The sequence below is a fragment of the Sardina pilchardus genome, chromosome 2 (genome assembly GCF_963854185.1).
Source record: "Sardina pilchardus chromosome 2, fSarPil1.1, whole genome shotgun sequence".
NCBI classification, from domain to species: Eukaryota; Metazoa; Chordata; class Actinopteri; order Clupeiformes; family Clupeidae; genus Sardina; species Sardina pilchardus.
Genome location: NC_084995.1, coordinates 864,006 through 881,259, shown reverse-complemented (window position 1 = coordinate 881,259; position 17,254 = coordinate 864,006). Strand labels below are relative to the sequence as shown.

Genomic DNA, 17,254 nt, shown 5'->3' with positions numbered 1-17,254 from the left:
CTTGGGTTCTTGGGTTCTTGGGTTCTTTTCTTCAACATTCAAAGAGATGTGCACCGTTCCTGGAGTCACTGCAATACCAGGTCGATGCGTGGAGCGGACGGAGCAAGCCCCTCTTCCGTCTCCCTGTTCCAAAAATCAGATTAATATATAGTCCTCGGGTAGAGGACGTATCAGATATTAAACTGATAAGAACAGATACTACACTTGATCTTAGCCAAAAGGCCGAGAAGCGATACCCCTCGACCGTACGGGGTCCGGCGTCCCCCCGGGCGACTCACCAGACGCCGGTACTCCGCGGAGGGGCGGGGCAAGAGAAGAACGCTGACCGCCGGATGACCGCCGGACTCGGGCGAGAGGCCTCGTGGCCTGGTCTGGCGTCTGCGCAGTCGGATTTCCTAGGAGACAGCAGACGAGAGAGTTAGTTCCACAGACAGACAGACAGACAGACAGACAGACAGACAGACAGACAGACAGACAGACAGACAGACAGACAGACAGACAGACAGACAGACAAATAAATACATACATCATTTTTTAAAAAAAAAAAAAAAAAAAAAAAAAAAGAGAAAAAGAGCGGGAAAACGCAACAGCGGGCGAAAAGGGAGGTAGAGACCTGGGAGAGAGGGTTCTTGTGTTCTTGTGTTCTTGGGTTCTTGGGTTCTTGGGTTCTTGGGTTCTTGGGTTCTTGGGTTCTTTTCTTCAACATTCAAAGAGATGTGCACCGTTCCTGGAGTCACTGCAATACCAGGTCGATGCGTGGAGCGGACGGAGCAAGCCCCTCTTCCGTCTCCCTGTTCCAAAAATCAGATTAATATATAGTCCTCGGGTAGAGGACGTATCAGATATTAAACTGATAAGAACAGATACTACACTTGATCTTAGCCAAAAGGCCGAGAAGCGATACCCCTCGACCGTACGGGGTCCGGCGTCCCCCCGGGCGACTCACCAGACGCCGGTACTCCGCGGAGGGGCGGGGCAAGAGAAGAACGCTGACCGCCGGATGACCGCCGGACTCGGGCGAGAGGCCTCGTGGCCTGGTCTGGCGTCTGCGCAGTCGGATTTCCTAGGAGACAGCAGACGAGAGAGTTAGTTCCACAGACAGACAGACAGACAGACAGACAGACAGACAGACAGACAGACAGACAGACAGACAGACAGACAGACAGACAGACAGACAGACAAATAAATACATACATCATTTTTTAAAAAAAAAAAAAAAAAAAAAAAAAAAGAGAAAAAGAGCGGGAAAACGCAACAGCGGGCGAAAAGGGAGGTAGAGACCTGGGAGAGAGGGTTCTTGTGTTCTTGTGTTCTTGGGTTCTTGGGTTCTTGGGTTCTTGGGTTCTTGGGTTCTTGGGTTCTTTTCTTCAACATTCAAAGAGATGTGCACCGTTCCTGGAGTCACTGCAATACCAGGTCGATGCGTGGAGCGGACGGAGCAAGCCCCTCTTCCGTCTCCCTGTTCCAAAAATCAGATTAATATATAGTCCTCGGGTAGAGGACGTATCAGATATTAAACTGATAAGAACAGATACTACACTTGATCTTAGCCAAAAGGCCGAGAAGCGATACCCCTCGACCGTACGGGGTCCGGCGTCCCCCCGGGCGACTCACCAGACGCCGGTACTCCGCGGAGGGGCGGGGCAAGAGAAGAACGCTGACCGCCGGATGACCGCCGGACTCGGGCGAGAGGCCTCGTGGCCTGGTCTGGCGTCTGCGCAGTCGGATTTCCTAGGAGACAGCAGACGAGAGAGTTAGTTCCACAGACAGACAGACAGACAGACAGACAGACAGACAGACAGACAGACAGACAGACAGACAGACAGACAGACAGACAGACAGACAGACAAATAAATACATACATCATTTTTTAAAAAAAAAAAAAAAAAAAAAAAAAAAGAGAAAAAGAGCGGGAAAACGCAACAGCGGGCGAAAAGGGAGGTAGAGACCTGGGAGAGAGGGTTCTTGTGTTCTTGTGTTCTTGGGTTCTTGGGTTCTTGGGTTCTTGGGTTCTTGGGTTCTTGGGTTCTTTTCTTCAACATTCAAAGAGATGTGCACCGTTCCTGGAGTCACTGCAATACCAGGTCGATGCGTGGAGCGGACGGAGCAAGCCCCTCTTCCGTCTCCCTGTTCCAAAAATCAGATTAATATATAGTCCTCGGGTAGAGGACGTATCAGATATTAAACTGATAAGAACAGATACTACACTTGATCTTAGCCAAAAGGCCGAGAAGCGATACCCCTCGACCGTACGGGGTCCGGCGTCCCCCCGGGCGACTCACCAGACGCCGGTACTCCGCGGAGGGGCGGGGCAAGAGAAGAACGCTGACCGCCGGATGACCGCCGGACTCGGGCGAGAGGCCTCGTGGCCTGGTCTGGCGTCTGCGCAGTCGGATTTCCTAGGAGACAGCAGACGAGAGAGTTAGTTCCACGACAGACAGACAGACAGACAGACAGACAGACAGACAGACAGACAGACAGACAGACAGACAGACAGACAGACAGACAGACAGACAGACAAATAAATACATACATCATTTTTTAAAAAAAAAAAAAAAAAAAAAAAAAAAGAGAAAAAGAGCGGGAAAACGCAACAGCGGGCGAAAAGGGAGGTAGAGACCTGGGAGAGAGGGTTCTTGTGTTCTTGTGTTCTTGGGTTCTTGGGTTCTTGGGTTCTTGGGTTCTTGGGTTCTTGGGTTCTTTTCTTCAACATTCAAAGAGATGTGCACCGTTCCTGGAGTCACTGCAATACCAGGTCGATGCGTGGAGCGGACGGAGCAAGCCCCTCTTCCGTCTCCCTGTTCCAAAAATCAGATTAATATATAGTCCTCGGGTAGAGGACGTATCAGATATTAAACTGATAAGAACAGATACTACACTTGATCTTAGCCAAAAGGCCGAGAAGCGATACCCCTCGACCGTACGGGGTCCGGCGTCCCCCCGGGCGACTCACCAGACGCCGGTACTCCGCGGAGGGGCGGGGCAAGAGAAGAACGCTGACCGCCGGATGACCGCCGGACTCGGGCGAGAGGCCTCGTGGCCTGGTCTGGCGTCTGCGCAGTCGGATTTCCTAGGAGACAGCAGACGAGAGAGTTAGTTCCACAGACAGACAGACAGACAGACAGACAGACAGACAGACAGACAGACAGACAGACAGACAGACAGACAGACAGACAGACAGACAGACAAATAAATACATACATCATTTTTTAAAAAAAAAAAAAAAAAAAAAAAAAAAGAGAAAAAGAGCGGGAAAACGCAACAGCGGGCGAAAAGGGAGGTAGAGACCTGGGAGAGAGGGTTCTTGTGTTCTTGTGTTCTTGGGTTCTTGGGTTCTTGGGTTCTTGGGTTCTTGGGTTCTTGGGTTCTTTTCTTCAACATTCAAAGAGATGTGCACCGTTCCTGGAGTCACTGCAATACCAGGTCGATGCGTGGAGCGGACGGAGCAAGCCCCTCTTCCGTCTCCCTGTTCCAAAAATCAGATTAATATATAGTCCTCGGGTAGAGGACGTATCAGATATTAAACTGATAAGAACAGATACTACACTTGATCTTAGCCAAAAGGCCGAGAAGCGATACCCCTCGACCGTACGGGGTCCGGCGTCCCCCCGGGCGACTCACCAGACGCCGGTACTCCGCGGAGGGGCGGGGCAAGAGAAGAACGCTGACCGCCGGATGACCGCCGGACTCGGGCGAGAGGCCTCGTGGCCTGGTCTGGCGTCTGCGCAGTCGGATTTCCTAGGAGACAGCAGACGAGAGAGTTAGTTCCACAGACAGACAGACAGACAGACAGACAGACAGACAGACAGACAGACAGACAGACAGACAGACAGACAGACAGACAGACAGACAGACAAATAAATACATACATCATTTTTTAAAAAAAAAAAAAAAAAAAAAAAAAAAGAGAAAAAGAGCGGGAAAACGCAACAGCGGGCGAAAAGGGAGGTAGAGACCTGGGAGAGAGGGTTCTTGTGTTCTTGTGTTCTTGGGTTCTTGGGTTCTTGGGTTCTTGGGTTCTTGGGTTCTTGGGTTCTTTTCTTCAACATTCAAAGAGATGTGCACCGTTCCTGGAGTCACTGCAATACCAGGTCGATGCGTGGAGCGGACGGAGCAAGCCCCTCTTCCGTCTCCCTGTTCCAAAAATCAGATTAATATATAGTCCTCGGGTAGAGGACGTATCAGATATTAAACTGATAAGAACAGATACTACACTTGATCTTAGCCAAAAGGCCGAGAAGCGATACCCCTCGACCGTACGGGGTCCGGCGTCCCCCCGGGCGACTCACCAGACGCCGGTACTCCGCGGAGGGGCGGGGCAAGAGAAGAACGCTGACCGCCGGATGACCGCCGGACTCGGGCGAGAGGCCTCGTGGCCTGGTCTGGCGTCTGCGCAGTCGGATTTCCTAGGAGACAGCAGACGAGAGAGTTAGTTCCACAGACAGACAGACAGACAGACAGACAGACAGACAGACAGACAGACAGACAGACAGACAGACAGACAGACAGACAGACAGACAGACAAATAAATACATACATCATTTTTTAAAAAAAAAAAAAAAAAAAAAAAAAAAGAGAAAAAGAGCGGGAAAACGCAACAGCGGGCGAAAAGGGAGGTAGAGACCTGGGAGAGAGGGTTCTTGTGTTCTTGTGTTCTTGGGTTCTTGGGTTCTTGGGTTCTTGGGTTCTTGGGTTCTTGGGTTCTTTTCTTCAACATTCAAAGAGATGTGCACCGTTCCTGGAGTCACTGCAATACCAGGTCGATGCGTGGAGCGGACGGAGCAAGCCCCTCTTCCGTCTCCCTGTTCCAAAAATCAGATTAATATATAGTCCTCGGGTAGAGGACGTATCAGATATTAAACTGATAAGAACAGATACTACACTTGATCTTAGCCAAAAGGCCGAGAAGCGATACCCCTCGACCGTACGGGGTCCGGCGTCCCCCCGGGCGACTCACCAGACGCCGGTACTCCGCGGAGGGGCGGGGCAAGAGAAGAACGCTGACCGCCGGATGACCGCCGGACTCGGGCGAGAGGCCTCGTGGCCTGGTCTGGCGTCTGCGCAGTCGGATTTCCTAGGAGACAGCAGACGAGAGAGTTAGTTCCACAGACAGACAGACAGACAGACAGACAGACAGACAGACAGACAGACAGACAGACAGACAGACAGACAGACAGACAGACAGACAGACAAATAAATACATACATCATTTTTTAAAAAAAAAAAAAAAAAAAAAAAAAAAGAGAAAAAGAGCGGGAAAACGCAACAGCGGGCGAAAAGGGAGGTAGAGACCTGGGAGAGAGGGTTCTTGTGTTCTTGTGTTCTTGGGTTCTTGGGTTCTTGGGTTCTTGGGTTCTTGGGTTCTTGGGTTCTTTTCTTCAACATTCAAAGAGATGTGCACCGTTCCTGGAGTCACTGCAATACCAGGTCGATGCGTGGAGCGGACGGAGCAAGCCCCTCTTCCGTCTCCCTGTTCCAAAAATCAGATTAATATATAGTCCTCGGGTAGAGGACGTATCAGATATTAAACTGATAAGAACAGATACTACACTTGATCTTAGCCAAAAGGCCGAGAAGCGATACCCCTCGACCGTACGGGGTCCGGCGTCCCCCCGGGCGACTCACCAGACGCCGGTACTCCGCGGAGGGGCGGGGCAAGAGAAGAACGCTGACCGCCGGATGACCGCCGGACTCGGGCGAGAGGCCTCGTGGCCTGGTCTGGCGTCTGCGCAGTCGGATTTCCTAGGAGACAGCAGACGAGAGAGTTAGTTCCACAGACAGACAGACAGACAGACAGACAGACAGACAGACAGACAGACAGACAGACAGACAGACAGACAGACAGACAGACAGACAGACAAATAAATACATACATCATTTTTTAAAAAAAAAAAAAAAAAAAAAAAAAAAGAGAAAAAGAGCGGGAAAACGCAACAGCGGGCGAAAAGGGAGGTAGAGACCTGGGAGAGAGGGTTCTTGTGTTCTTGTGTTCTTGGGTTCTTGGGTTCTTGGGTTCTTGGGTTCTTGGGTTCTTGGGTTCTTTTCTTCAACATTCAAAGAGATGTGCACCGTTCCTGGAGTCACTGCAATACCAGGTCGATGCGTGGAGCGGACGGAGCAAGCCCCTCTTCCGTCTCCCTGTTCCAAAAATCAGATTAATATATAGTCCTCGGGTAGAGGACGTATCAGATATTAAACTGATAAGAACAGATACTACACTTGATCTTAGCCAAAAGGCCGAGAAGCGATACCCCTCGACCGTACGGGGTCCGGCGTCCCCCCGGGCGACTCACCAGACGCCGGTACTCCGCGGAGGGGCGGGGCAAGAGAAGAACGCTGACCGCCGGATGACCGCCGGACTCGGGCGAGAGGCCTCGTGGCCTGGTCTGGCGTCTGCGCAGTCGGATTTCCTAGGAGACAGCAGACGAGAGAGTTAGTTCCACAGACAGACAGACAGACAGACAGACAGACAGACAGACAGACAGACAGACAGACAGACAGACAGACAGACAGACAGACAGACAGACAAATAAATACATACATCATTTTTTAAAAAAAAAAAAAAAAAAAAAAAAAAGAGAAAAAGAGCGGGAAAACGCAACAGCGGGCGAAAAGGGAGGTAGAGACCTGGGAGAGAGGGTTCTTGTGTTCTTGTGTTCTTGGGTTCTTGGGTTCTTGGGTTCTTGGGTTCTTGGGTTCTTGGGTTCTTTTCTTCAACATTCAAAGAGATGTGCACCGTTCCTGGAGTCACTGCAATACCAGGTCGATGCGTGGAGCGGACGGAGCAAGCCCCTCTTCCGTCTCCCTGTTCCAAAAATCAGATTAATATATAGTCCTCGGGTAGAGGACGTATCAGATATTAAACTGATAAGAACAGATACTACACTTGATCTTAGCCAAAAGGCCGAGAAGCGATACCCCTCGACCGTACGGGGTCCGGCGTCCCCCCGGGCGACTCACCAGACGCCGGTACTCCGCGGAGGGGCGGGGCAAGAGAAGAACGCTGACCGCCGGATGACCGCCGGACTCGGGCGAGAGGCCTCGTGGCCTGGTCTGGCGTCTGCGCAGTCGGATTTCCTAGGAGACAGCAGACGAGAGAGTTAGTTCCACAGACAGACAGACAGACAGACAGACAGACAGACAGACAGACAGACAGACAGACAGACAGACAGACAGACAGACAGACAGACAGACAAATAAATACATACATCATTTTTTAAAAAAAAAAAAAAAAAAAAAAAAAAAGAGAAAAAGAGCGGGAAAACGCAACAGCGGGCGAAAAGGGAGGTAGAGACCTGGGAGAGAGGGTTCTTGTGTTCTTGTGTTCTTGGGTTCTTGGGTTCTTGGGTTCTTGGGTTCTTGGGTTCTTGGGTTCTTTTCTTCAACATTCAAAGAGATGTGCACCGTTCCTGGAGTCACTGCAATACCAGGTCGATGCGTGGAGCGGACGGAGCAAGCCCCTCTTCCGTCTCCCTGTTCCAAAAATCAGATTAATATATAGTCCTCGGGTAGAGGACGTATCAGATATTAAACTGATAAGAACAGATACTACACTTGATCTTAGCCAAAAGGCCGAGAAGCGATACCCCTCGACCGTACGGGGTCCGGCGTCCCCCCGGGCGACTCACCAGACGCCGGTACTCCGCGGAGGGGCGGGGCAAGAGAAGAACGCTGACCGCCGGATGACCGCCGGACTCGGGCGAGAGGCCTCGTGGCCTGGTCTGGCGTCTGCGCAGTCGGATTTCCTAGGAGACAGCAGACGAGAGAGTTAGTTCCACAGACAGACAGACAGACAGACAGACAGACAGACAGACAGACAGACAGACAGACAGACAGACAGACAGACAGACAGACAGACAGACAAATAAATACATACATCATTTTTTAAAAAAAAAAAAAAAAAAAAAAAAAAGAGAAAAAGAGCGGGAAAACGCAACAGCGGGAAAAGGGAGGTAGAGACCTGGGAGAGAGGGTTCTTGTGTTCTTGTGTTCTTGGGTTCTTGGGTTCTTGGGTTCTTGGGTTCTTGGGTTCTTGGGTTCTTTTCTTCAACATTCAAAGAGATGTGCACCGTTCCTGGAGTCACTGCAATACCAGGTCGATGCGTGGAGCGGACGGAGCAAGCCCCTCTTCCGTCTCCCTGTTCCAAAAATCAGATTAATATATAGTCCTCGGGTAGAGGACGTATCAGATATTAAACTGATAAGAACAGATACTACACTTGATCTTAGCCAAAAGGCCGAGAAGCGATACCCCTCGACCGTACGGGGTCCGGCGTCCCCCCGGGCGACTCACCAGACGCCGGTACTCCGCGGAGGGGCGGGGCAAGAGAAGAACGCTGACCGCCGGATGACCGCCGGACTCGGGCGAGAGGCCTCGTGGCCTGGTCTGGCGTCTGCGCAGTCGGATTTCCTAGGAGACAGCAGACGAGAGAGTTAGTTCCACAGACAGACAGACAGACAGACAGACAGACAGACAGACAGACAGACAGACAGACAGACAGACAGACAGACAGACAGACAGACAAATAAATACATACATCATTTTTTAAAAAAAAAAAAAAAAAAAAAAAAAAAGAGAAAAAGAGCGGGAAAACGCAACAGCGGGCGAAAAGGGAGGTAGAGACCTGGGAGAGAGGGTTCTTGTGTTCTTGTGTTCTTGGGTTCTTGGGTTCTTGGGTTCTTGGGTTCTTGGGTTCTTGGGTTCTTTTCTTCAACATTCAAAGAGATGTGCACCGTTCCTGGAGTCACTGCAATACCAGGTCGATGCGTGGAGCGGACGGAGCAAGCCCCTCTTCCGTCTCCCTGTTCCAAAAATCAGATTAATATATAGTCCTCGGGTAGAGGACGTATCAGATATTAAACTGATAAGAACAGATACTACACTTGATCTTAGCCAAAAGGCCGAGAAGCGATACCCCTCGACCGTACGGGGTCCGGCGTCCCCCCGGGCGACTCACCAGACGCCGGTACTCCGCGGAGGGGCGGGGCAAGAGAAGAACGCTGACCGCCGGATGACCGCCGGACTCGGGCGAGAGGCCTCGTGGCCTGGTCTGGCGTCTGCGCAGTCGGATTTCCTAGGAGACAGCAGACGAGAGAGTTAGTTCCACAGACAGACAGACAGACAGACAGACAGACAGACAGACAGACAGACAGACAGACAGACAGACAGACAGACAGACAGACAGACAGACAGACAGACAAATAAATACATACATCATTTTTTAAAAAAAAAAAAAAAAAAAAAAAAAAAGAGAAAAAGAGCGGGAAAACGCAACAGCGGGCGAAAAGGGAGGTAGAGACCTGGGAGAGAGGGTTCTTGTGTTCTTGTGTTCTTGGGTTCTTGGGTTCTTGGGTTCTTGGGTTCTTGGGTTCTTGGGTTCTTTTCTTCAACATTCAAAGAGATGTGCACCGTTCCTGGAGTCACTGCAATACCAGGTCGATGCGTGGAGCGGACGGAGCAAGCCCCTCTTCCGTCTCCCTGTTCCAAAAATCAGATTAATATATAGTCCTCGGGTAGAGGACGTATCAGATATTAAACTGATAAGAACAGATACTACACTTGATCTTAGCCAAAAGGCCGAGAAGCGATACCCCTCGACCGTACGGGGTCCGGCGTCCCCCCGGGCGACTCACCAGACGCCGGTACTCCGCGGAGGGGCGGGGCAAGAGAAGAACGCTGACCGCCGGATGACCGCCGGACTCGGGCGAGAGGCCTCGTGGCCTGGTCTGGCGTCTGCGCAGTCGGATTTCCTAGGAGACAGCAGACGAGAGAGTTAGTTCCACAGACAGACAGACAGACAGACAGACAGACAGACAGACAGACAGACAGACAGACAGACAGACAGACAGACAGACAGACAGACAAATAAATACATACATCATTTTTTAAAAAAAAAAAAAAAAAAAAAAAAAAAGAGAAAAAGAGCGGGAAAACGCAACAGCGGGCGAAAAGGGAGGTAGAGACCTGGGAGAGAGGGTTCTTGTGTTCTTGTGTTCTTGGGTTCTTGGGTTCTTGGGTTCTTGGGTTCTTGGGTTCTTGGGTTCTTTTCTTCAACATTCAAAGAGATGTGCACCGTTCCTGGAGTCACTGCAATACCAGGTCGATGCGTGGAGCGGACGGAGCAAGCCCCTCTTCCGTCTCCCTGTTCCAAAAATCAGATTAATATATAGTCCTCGGGTAGAGGACGTATCAGATATTAAACTGATAAGAACAGATACTACACTTGATCTTAGCCAAAAGGCCGAGAAGCGATACCCCTCGACCGTACGGGGTCCGGCGTCCCCCCGGGCGACTCACCAGACGCCGGTACTCCGCGGAGGGGCGGGGCAAGAGAAGAACGCTGACCGCCGGATGACCGCCGGACTCGGGCGAGAGGCCTCGTGGCCTGGTCTGGCGTCTGCGCAGTCGGATTTCCTAGGAGACAGCAGACGAGAGAGTTAGTTCCACAGACAGACAGACAGACAGACAGACAGACAGACAGACAGACAGACAGACAGACAGACAGACAGACAGACAGACAGACAGACAGACAGACAAATAAATACATACATCATTTTTTAAAAAAAAAAAAAAAAAAAAAAAAAAGAGAAAAAGAGCGGGAAAACGCAACAGCGGGCGAAAAGGGAGGTAGAGACCTGGGAGAGAGGGTTCTTGTGTTCTTGTGTTCTTGGGTTCTTGGGTTCTTGGGTTCTTGGGTTCTTGGGTTCTTGGGTTCTTTTCTTCAACATTCAAAGAGATGTGCACCGTTCCTGGAGTCACTGCAATACCAGGTCGATGCGTGGAGCGGACGGAGCAAGCCCCTCTTCCGTCTCCCTGTTCCAAAAATCAGATTAATATATAGTCCTCGGGTAGAGGACGTATCAGATATTAAACTGATAAGAACAGATACTACACTTGATCTTAGCCAAAAGGCCGAGAAGCGATACCCCTCGACCGTACGGGGTCCGGCGTCCCCCCGGGCGACTCACCAGACGCCGGTACTCCGCGGAGGGGCGGGGCAAGAGAAGAACGCTGACCGCCGGATGACCGCCGGACTCGGGCGAGAGGCCTCGTGGCCTGGTCTGGCGTCTGCGCAGTCGGATTTCCTAGGAGACAGCAGACGAGAGAGTTAGTTCCACAGACAGACAGACAGACAGACAGACAGACAGACAGACAGACAGACAGACAGACAGACAGACAGACAGACAGACAGACAGACAGACAAATAAATACATACATCATTTTTTAAAAAAAAAAAAAAAAAAAAAAAAAAAGAGAAAAAGAGCGGGAAAACGCAACAGCGGGCGAAAAGGGAGGTAGAGACCTGGGAGAGAGGGTTCTTGTGTTCTTGTGTTCTTGGGTTCTTGGGTTCTTGGGTTCTTGGGTTCTTGGGTTCTTGGGTTCTTTTCTTCAACATTCAAAGAGATGTGCACCGTTCCTGGAGTCACTGCAATACCAGGTCGATGCGTGGAGCGGACGGAGCAAGCCCCTCTTCCGTCTCCCTGTTCCAAAAATCAGATTAATATATAGTCCTCGGGTAGAGGACGTATCAGATATTAAACTGATAAGAACAGATACTACACTTGATCTTAGCCAAAAGGCCGAGAAGCGATACCCCTCGACCGTACGGGGTCCGGCGTCCCCCCGGGCGACTCACCAGACGCCGGTACTCCGCGGAGGGGCGGGGCAAGAGAAGAACGCTGACCGCCGGATGACCGCCGGACTCGGGCGAGAGGCCTCGTGGCCTGGTCTGGCGTCTGCGCAGTCGGATTTCCTAGGAGACAGCAGACGAGAGAGTTAGTTCCACAGACAGACAGACAGACAGACAGACAGACAGACAGACAGACAGACAGACAGACAGACAGACAGACAGACAGACAGACAGACAGACAAATAAATACATACATCATTTTTTAAAAAAAAAAAAAAAAAAAAAAAAAAAGAGAAAAAGAGCGGGAAAACGCAACAGCGGGCGAAAAGGGAGGTAGAGACCTGGGAGAGAGGGTTCTTGTGTTCTTGTGTTCTTGGGTTCTTGGGTTCTTGGGTTCTTGGGTTCTTGGGTTCTTGGGTTCTTTTCTTCAACATTCAAAGAGATGTGCACCGTTCCTGGAGTCACTGCAATACCAGGTCGATGCGTGGAGCGGACGGAGCAAGCCCCTCTTCCGTCTCCCTGTTCCAAAAATCAGATTAATATATAGTCCTCGGGTAGAGGACGTATCAGATATTAAACTGATAAGAACAGATACTACACTTGATCTTAGCCAAAAGGCCGAGAAGCGATACCCCTCGACCGTACGGGGTCCGGCGTCCCCCCGGGCGACTCACCAGACGCCGGTACTCCGCGGAGGGGCGGGGCAAGAGAAGAACGCTGACCGCCGGATGACCGCCGGACTCGGGCGAGAGGCCTCGTGGCCTGGTCTGGCGTCTGCGCAGTCGGATTTCCTAGGAGACAGCAGACGAGAGAGTTAGTTCCACAGACAGACAGACAGACAGACAGACAGACAGACAGACAGACAGACAGACAGACAGACAGACAGACAGACAGACAGACAGACAGACAAATAAATACATACATCATTTTTTAAAAAAAAAAAAAAAAAAAAAAAAAAAGAGAAAAAGAGCGGGAAAACGCAACAGCGGGCGAAAAGGGAGGTAGAGACCTGGGAGAGAGGGTTCTTGTGTTCTTGTGTTCTTGGGTTCTTGGGTTCTTGGGTTCTTGGGTTCTTGGGTTCTTGGGTTCTTTTCTTCAACATTCAAAGAGATGTGCACCGTTCCTGGAGTCACTGCAATACCAGGTCGATGCGTGGAGCGGACGGAGCAAGCCCCTCTTCCGTCTCCCTGTTCCAAAAATCAGATTAATATATAGTCCTCGGGTAGAGGACGTATCAGATATTAAACTGATAAGAACAGATACTACACTTGATCTTAGCCAAAAGGCCGAGAAGCGATACCCCTCGACCGTACGGGGTCCGGCGTCCCCCCGGGCGACTCACCAGACGCCGGTACTCCGCGGAGGGGCGGGGCAAGAGAAGAACGCTGACCGCCGGATGACCGCCGGACTCGGGCGAGAGGCCTCGTGGCCTGGTCTGGCGTCTGCGCAGTCGGATTTCCTAGGAGACAGCAGACGAGAGAGTTAGTTCCACAGACAGACAGACAGACAGACAGACAGACAGACAGACAGACAGACAGACAGACAGACAGACAGACAGACAGACAGACAGACAGACAAATAAATACATACATCATTTTTTAAAAAAAAAAAAAAAAAAAAAAAAAAAGAGAAAAAGAGCGGGAAAACGCAACAGCGGGCGAAAAGGGAGGTAGAGACCTGGGAGAGAGGGTTCTTGTGTTCTTGTGTTCTTGGGTTCTTGGGTTCTTGGGTTCTTGGGTTCTTGGGTTCTTGGGTTCTTTTCTTCAACATTCAAAGAGATGTGCACCGTTCCTGGAGTCACTGCAATACCAGGTCGATGCGTGGAGCGGACGGAGCAAGCCCCTCTTCCGTCTCCCTGTTCCAAAAATCAGATTAATATATAGTCCTCGGGTAGAGGACGTATCAGATATTAAACTGATAAGAACAGATACTACACTTGATCTTAGCCAAAAGGCCGAGAAGCGATACCCCTCGACCGTACGGGGTCCGGCGTCCCCCCGGGCGACTCACCAGACGCCGGTACTCCGCGGAGGGGCGGGGCAAGAGAAGAACGCTGACCGCCGGATGACCGCCGGACTCGGGCGAGAGGCCTCGTGGCCTGGTCTGGCGTCTGCGCAGTCGGATTTCCTAGGAGACAGCAGACGAGAGAGTTAGTTCCACAGACAGACAGACAGACAGACAGACAGACAGACAGACAGACAGACAGACAGACAGACAGACAGACAGACAGACAGACAGACAGACAGACAAATAAATACATACATCATTTTTTAAAAAAAAAAAAAAAAAAAAAAAAAAAGAGAAAAAGAGCGGGAAAACGCAACAGCGGGCGAAAAGGGAGGTAGAGACCTGGGAGAGAGGGTTCTTGTGTTCTTGTGTTCTTGGGTTCTTGGGTTCTTGGGTTCTTGGGTTCTTGGGTTCTTGGGTTCTTTTCTTCAACATTCAAAGAGATGTGCACCGTTCCTGGAGTCACTGCAATACCAGGTCGATGCGTGGAGCGGACGGAGCAAGCCCCTCTTCCGTCTCCCTGTTCCAAAAATCAGATTAATATATAGTCCTCGGGTAGAGGACGTATCAGATATTAAACTGATAAGAACAGATACTACACTTGATCTTAGCCAAAAGGCCGAGAAGCGATACCCCTCGACCGTACGGGGTCCGGCGTCCCCCCGGGCGACTCACCAGACGCCGGTACTCCGCGGAGGGGCGGGGCAAGAGAAGAACGCTGACCGCCGGATGACCGCCGGACTCGGGCGAGAGGCCTCGTGGCCTGGTCTGGCGTCTGCGCAGTCGGATTTCCTAGGAGACAGCAGACGAGAGAGTTAGTTCCACAGACAGACAGACAGACAGACAGACAGACAGACAGACAGACAGACAGACAGACAGACAGACAGACAGACAGACAGACAGACAGACAGACAAATAAATACATACATCATTTTTTAAAAAAAAAAAAAAAAAAAAAAAAAAGAGAAAAAGAGCGGGAAAACGCAACAGCGGGCGAAAAGGGAGGTAGAGACCTGGGAGAGAGGGTTCTTGTGTTCTTGTGTTCTTGGGTTCTTGGGTTCTTGGGTTCTTGGGTTCTTGGGTTCTTGGGTTCTTTTCTTCAACATTCAAAGAGATGTGCACCGTTCCTGGAGTCACTGCAATACCAGGTCGATGCGTGGAGCGGACGGAGCAAGCCCCTCTTCCGTCTCCCTGTTCCAAAAATCAGATTAATATATAGTCCTCGGGTAGAGGACGTATCAGATATTAAACTGATAAGAACAGATACTACACTTGATCTTAGCCAAAAGGCCGAGAAGCGATACCCCTCGACCGTACGGGGTCCGGCGTCCCCCCGGGCGACTCACCAGACGCCGGTACTCCGCGGAGGGGCGGGGCAAGAGAAGAACGCTGACCGCCGGATGACCGCCGGACTCGGGCGAGAGGCCTCGTGGCCTGGTCTGGCGTCTGCGCAGTCGGATTTCCTAGGAGACAGCAGACGAGAGAGTTAGTTCCACAGACAGACAGACAGACAGACAGACAGACAGACAGACAGACAGACAGACAGACAGACAGACAGACAGACAGACAGACAGACAGACAGACAAATAAATACATACATCATTTTTTAAAAAAAAAAAAAAAAAAAAAAAAAAAGAGAAAAAGAGCGGGAAAACGCAACAGCGGGCGAAAAGGGAGGTAGAGACCTGGGAGAGAGGGTTCTTGTGTTCTTGTGTTCTTGGGTTCTTGGGTTCTTGGGTTCTTGGGTTCTTGGGTTCTTGGGTTCTTTTCTTCAACATTCAAAGAGATGTGCACCGTTCCTGGAGTCACTGCAATACCAGGTCGATGCGTGGAGCGGACGGAGCAAGCCCCTCTTCCGTCTCCCTGTTCCAAAAATCAGATTAATATATAGTCCTCGGGTAGAGGACGTATCAGATATTAAACTGATAAGAACAGATACTACACTTGATCTTAGCCAAAAGGCCGAGAAGCGATACCCCTCGACCGTACGGGGTCCGGCGTCCCCCCGGGCGACTCACCAGACGCCGGTACTCCGCGGAGGGGCGGGGCAAGAGAAGAACGCTGACCGCCGGATGACCGCCGGACTCGGGCGAGAGGCCTCGTGGCCTGGTCTGGCGTCTGCGCAGTCGGATTTCCTAGGAGACAGCAGACGAGAGAGTTAGTTCCACAGACAGACAGACAGACAGACAGACAGACAGACAGACAGACAGACAGACAGACAGACAGACAGACAGACAGACAGACAGACAGACAAATAAATACATACATCATTTTTTAAAAAAAAAAAAAAAAAAAAAAAAAAAGAGAAAAAGAGCGGGAAAACGCAACAGCGGGCGAAAAGGGAGGTAGAGACCTGGGAGAGAGGGTTCTTGTGTTCTTGTGTTCTTGGGTTCTTGGGTTCTTGGGTTCTTGGGTTCTTGGGTTCTTGGGTTCTTTTCTTCAACATTCAAAGAGATGTGCACCGTTCCTGGAGTCACTGCAATACCAGGTCGATGCGTGGAGCGGACGGAGCAAGCCCCTCTTCCGTCTCCCTGTTCCAAAAATCAGATTAATATATAGTCCTCGGGTAGAGGACGTATCAGATATTAAACTGATAAGAACAGATACTACACTTGATCTTAGCCAAAAGGCCGAGAAGCGATACCCCTCGACCGTACGGGGTCCGGCGTCCCCCCGGGCGACTCACCAGACGCCGGTACTCCGCGGAGGGGCGGGGCAAGAGAAGAACGCTGACCGCCGGATGACCGCCGGACTCGGGCGAGAGGCCTCGTGGCCTGGTCTGGCGTCTGCGCAGTCGGATTTCCTAGGAGACAGCAGACGAGAGAGTTAGTTCCACAGACAGACAGACAGACAGACAGACAGACAGACAGACAGACAGACAGACAGACAGACAGACAGACAGACAGACAGACAGACAGACAGACAAATAAATACATACATCATTTTTTAAAAAAAAAAAAAAAAAAAAAAAAAAAGAGAAAAAGAGCGGGAAAACGCAACAGCGGGCGAAAAGGGAGGTAGAGACCTGGGAGAGAGGGTTCTTGTGTTCTTGTGTTCTTGGGTTCTTGGGTTCTTGGGTTCTTGGGTTCTTGGGTTCTTGGGTTCTTTTCTTCAACATTCAAAGAGATGTGCACCGTTCCTGGAGTCACTGCAATACCAGGTCGATGCGTGGAGCGGACGGAGCAAGCCCCTCTTCCGTCTCCCTGTTCCAAAAATCAGATTAATATATAGTCCTCGGGTAGAGGACGTATCAGATATTAAACTGATAAGAACAGATACTACACTTGATCTTAGCCAAAAGGCCGAGAAGCGATACCCCTCGACCGTACGGGGTCCGGCGTCCCCCCGGGCGACTCACCAGACGCCGGTACTCCGCGGAGGGGCGGGGCAAGAGAAGAACGCTGACCGCCGGATGACCGCCGGACTCGGGCGAGAGGCCTCGTGGCCTGGTCTGGCGTCTGCGCAGTCGGATTTCCTAGGAGACAGCAGACGAGAGAGTTAGTTCCACAGACAGACAGACAGACAGACAGACAGACAGACAGACAGACAGACAGACAGACAGACAGACAGACAGACAGACAGACAGACAGACAGACAAATAAATACATACATCATTT

General features: G+C 51.0%; 26 non-coding genes across 26 annotated transcripts; all 26 read right to left on the bottom strand.

The window, feature by feature from the left end:
- Window positions 1-43: 43 nt before the first annotated feature.
- On the bottom strand, window positions 44-234 carry LOC134075492 (U2 spliceosomal RNA). Its single transcript, XR_009938238.1, has one exon. It is a non-coding gene; the product is annotated as a U2 spliceosomal RNA (small nuclear RNA).
- Window positions 235-711: 477 nt separating this feature from the next.
- On the bottom strand, window positions 712-902 carry LOC134075491 (U2 spliceosomal RNA). The gene has a single exon (XR_009938237.1). It is a non-coding gene; the product is annotated as a U2 spliceosomal RNA (small nuclear RNA).
- Window positions 903-1,379: 477 nt separating this feature from the next.
- On the bottom strand, window positions 1,380-1,570 carry LOC134075489 (U2 spliceosomal RNA). Its single transcript, XR_009938235.1, has one exon. It is a non-coding gene; the product is annotated as a U2 spliceosomal RNA (small nuclear RNA).
- Window positions 1,571-2,047: 477 nt separating this feature from the next.
- Window positions 2,048-2,238, bottom strand: LOC134075488 (U2 spliceosomal RNA). The gene has a single exon (XR_009938234.1). It is a non-coding gene; the product is annotated as a U2 spliceosomal RNA (small nuclear RNA).
- A 480-nt stretch (window positions 2,239-2,718) lies between these two features.
- On the bottom strand, window positions 2,719-2,909 carry LOC134075487 (U2 spliceosomal RNA). Its single transcript, XR_009938233.1, has one exon. It is a non-coding gene; the product is annotated as a U2 spliceosomal RNA (small nuclear RNA).
- Window positions 2,910-3,386: 477 nt separating this feature from the next.
- LOC134075486 (U2 spliceosomal RNA) lies at window positions 3,387-3,577 on the bottom strand. Its single transcript, XR_009938232.1, has one exon. It is a non-coding gene; the product is annotated as a U2 spliceosomal RNA (small nuclear RNA).
- A 477-nt stretch (window positions 3,578-4,054) lies between these two features.
- On the bottom strand, window positions 4,055-4,245 carry LOC134075485 (U2 spliceosomal RNA). Its single transcript, XR_009938231.1, has one exon. It is a non-coding gene; the product is annotated as a U2 spliceosomal RNA (small nuclear RNA).
- A 477-nt stretch (window positions 4,246-4,722) lies between these two features.
- Window positions 4,723-4,913, bottom strand: LOC134075484 (U2 spliceosomal RNA). The gene has a single exon (XR_009938230.1). It is a non-coding gene; the product is annotated as a U2 spliceosomal RNA (small nuclear RNA).
- A 477-nt stretch (window positions 4,914-5,390) lies between these two features.
- LOC134075483 (U2 spliceosomal RNA) lies at window positions 5,391-5,581 on the bottom strand. The gene has a single exon (XR_009938229.1). It is a non-coding gene; the product is annotated as a U2 spliceosomal RNA (small nuclear RNA).
- Window positions 5,582-6,058: 477 nt separating this feature from the next.
- On the bottom strand, window positions 6,059-6,249 carry LOC134075482 (U2 spliceosomal RNA). Its single transcript, XR_009938228.1, has one exon. It is a non-coding gene; the product is annotated as a U2 spliceosomal RNA (small nuclear RNA).
- Window positions 6,250-6,725: 476 nt separating this feature from the next.
- Window positions 6,726-6,916, bottom strand: LOC134075481 (U2 spliceosomal RNA). The gene has a single exon (XR_009938227.1). It is a non-coding gene; the product is annotated as a U2 spliceosomal RNA (small nuclear RNA).
- Window positions 6,917-7,393: 477 nt separating this feature from the next.
- LOC134075480 (U2 spliceosomal RNA) lies at window positions 7,394-7,584 on the bottom strand. Its single transcript, XR_009938226.1, has one exon. It is a non-coding gene; the product is annotated as a U2 spliceosomal RNA (small nuclear RNA).
- A 474-nt stretch (window positions 7,585-8,058) lies between these two features.
- Window positions 8,059-8,249, bottom strand: LOC134075478 (U2 spliceosomal RNA). The gene has a single exon (XR_009938224.1). It is a non-coding gene; the product is annotated as a U2 spliceosomal RNA (small nuclear RNA).
- Window positions 8,250-8,722: 473 nt separating this feature from the next.
- On the bottom strand, window positions 8,723-8,913 carry LOC134075477 (U2 spliceosomal RNA). The gene has a single exon (XR_009938223.1). It is a non-coding gene; the product is annotated as a U2 spliceosomal RNA (small nuclear RNA).
- Window positions 8,914-9,398: 485 nt separating this feature from the next.
- LOC134075476 (U2 spliceosomal RNA) lies at window positions 9,399-9,589 on the bottom strand. The gene has a single exon (XR_009938222.1). It is a non-coding gene; the product is annotated as a U2 spliceosomal RNA (small nuclear RNA).
- A 473-nt stretch (window positions 9,590-10,062) lies between these two features.
- LOC134075475 (U2 spliceosomal RNA) lies at window positions 10,063-10,253 on the bottom strand. The gene has a single exon (XR_009938221.1). It is a non-coding gene; the product is annotated as a U2 spliceosomal RNA (small nuclear RNA).
- Window positions 10,254-10,733: 480 nt separating this feature from the next.
- Window positions 10,734-10,924, bottom strand: LOC134075474 (U2 spliceosomal RNA). Its single transcript, XR_009938220.1, has one exon. It is a non-coding gene; the product is annotated as a U2 spliceosomal RNA (small nuclear RNA).
- Window positions 10,925-11,401: 477 nt separating this feature from the next.
- LOC134075473 (U2 spliceosomal RNA) lies at window positions 11,402-11,592 on the bottom strand. The gene has a single exon (XR_009938219.1). It is a non-coding gene; the product is annotated as a U2 spliceosomal RNA (small nuclear RNA).
- A 477-nt stretch (window positions 11,593-12,069) lies between these two features.
- On the bottom strand, window positions 12,070-12,260 carry LOC134075472 (U2 spliceosomal RNA). The gene has a single exon (XR_009938218.1). It is a non-coding gene; the product is annotated as a U2 spliceosomal RNA (small nuclear RNA).
- Window positions 12,261-12,737: 477 nt separating this feature from the next.
- On the bottom strand, window positions 12,738-12,928 carry LOC134075471 (U2 spliceosomal RNA). The gene has a single exon (XR_009938217.1). It is a non-coding gene; the product is annotated as a U2 spliceosomal RNA (small nuclear RNA).
- Window positions 12,929-13,405: 477 nt separating this feature from the next.
- LOC134075470 (U2 spliceosomal RNA) lies at window positions 13,406-13,596 on the bottom strand. The gene has a single exon (XR_009938216.1). It is a non-coding gene; the product is annotated as a U2 spliceosomal RNA (small nuclear RNA).
- A 481-nt stretch (window positions 13,597-14,077) lies between these two features.
- On the bottom strand, window positions 14,078-14,268 carry LOC134075469 (U2 spliceosomal RNA). The gene has a single exon (XR_009938215.1). It is a non-coding gene; the product is annotated as a U2 spliceosomal RNA (small nuclear RNA).
- Window positions 14,269-14,748: 480 nt separating this feature from the next.
- LOC134075467 (U2 spliceosomal RNA) lies at window positions 14,749-14,939 on the bottom strand. Its single transcript, XR_009938213.1, has one exon. It is a non-coding gene; the product is annotated as a U2 spliceosomal RNA (small nuclear RNA).
- A 481-nt stretch (window positions 14,940-15,420) lies between these two features.
- LOC134075465 (U2 spliceosomal RNA) lies at window positions 15,421-15,611 on the bottom strand. The gene has a single exon (XR_009938212.1). It is a non-coding gene; the product is annotated as a U2 spliceosomal RNA (small nuclear RNA).
- Window positions 15,612-16,088: 477 nt separating this feature from the next.
- LOC134075464 (U2 spliceosomal RNA) lies at window positions 16,089-16,279 on the bottom strand. Its single transcript, XR_009938211.1, has one exon. It is a non-coding gene; the product is annotated as a U2 spliceosomal RNA (small nuclear RNA).
- A 481-nt stretch (window positions 16,280-16,760) lies between these two features.
- Window positions 16,761-16,951, bottom strand: LOC134075463 (U2 spliceosomal RNA). Its single transcript, XR_009938210.1, has one exon. It is a non-coding gene; the product is annotated as a U2 spliceosomal RNA (small nuclear RNA).
- Window positions 16,952-17,254: the final 303 nt, after the last annotated feature.